A 763-nucleotide genomic window follows, 5' to 3' on the forward strand; every position below is an offset into this window, starting at 1 on the left:
TTAGCATATATACAATCCAATCTATTTGCACAATTACAATTATTTACACAGCCACTGCAATATCGTGCACAAAAATCGTAATATTCTTTGGCAATAAAACAATTTTATTAGATAAATAATCAACAACCTTTTAATTCGTATTTTATGTTACAGCAATATTTTGTAATATTTTAATATGTATCATGTGTAATCTAAGATAATTACAAACGTTTCGCAGAAAAAAATTATATATATAAGTGATTTAATTGTACAAAACTATCATGAAATAAAATTATTGCAAAGATAGTTCAATTTATAAGTTATATTTATATTTATAAGAAAATATGATATACAGAATTGCGAATTTGAATAAATTTGACTGTTTTGCAAAAAGAGGGAACTCTAAATATGTCGTTAATAAACCCGTTCATTTATGGACAATATTTCTACTCACATGATATACATTGTGTGTGAGCTTAATAATGGAACTTTATAAACTAGAAACTAAGCTTAGAGTCCACACATTAGCATACGAGAACTAACTAAAGTAATTTATATTAAAAAATCACCAATTATCAGTTATGGCATTATACAATAAATTTAGGAGTAATCTCTGAGTTAGAAGTAAATTACTATAATATATACATTTAACGCACTGAAATATTGAACTCGAGGTTACTCAACTTGCGCCATAGGAAGGATGTTATCAAAAATGATGTTCCAATATGAATCTCTTATAAAATTCTTTCCAAGCTTAGTCTAGAAAAATCTATGTATATTCACA

General features: G+C 25.7%; 1 protein-coding gene across 1 annotated transcript in view; it reads right to left on the reverse strand.

Annotated features, from left to right (window-relative positions):
• Positions 1-316: 316 nt before the first annotated feature.
• LOC108756275 (protein sel-1 homolog 1) overlaps positions 317-763 on the reverse strand; it is a 4,436-nt gene continuing 3,989 nt past the window's right edge. Inside the window, exon 7 of the mRNA XM_018499942.1 lies at positions 317-761. The gene's annotated coding sequence lies outside the window, so the exon portion shown is untranslated. The remainder of the gene's footprint in view (positions 762-763) is intronic.

Source organism: Trachymyrmex septentrionalis, unplaced genomic scaffold (assembly GCF_001594115.1).
Source record: "Trachymyrmex septentrionalis isolate Tsep2-gDNA-1 unplaced genomic scaffold, Tsep1.0 scaffold97, whole genome shotgun sequence".
NCBI classification, from domain to species: Eukaryota; Metazoa; Arthropoda; class Insecta; order Hymenoptera; family Formicidae; genus Trachymyrmex; species Trachymyrmex septentrionalis.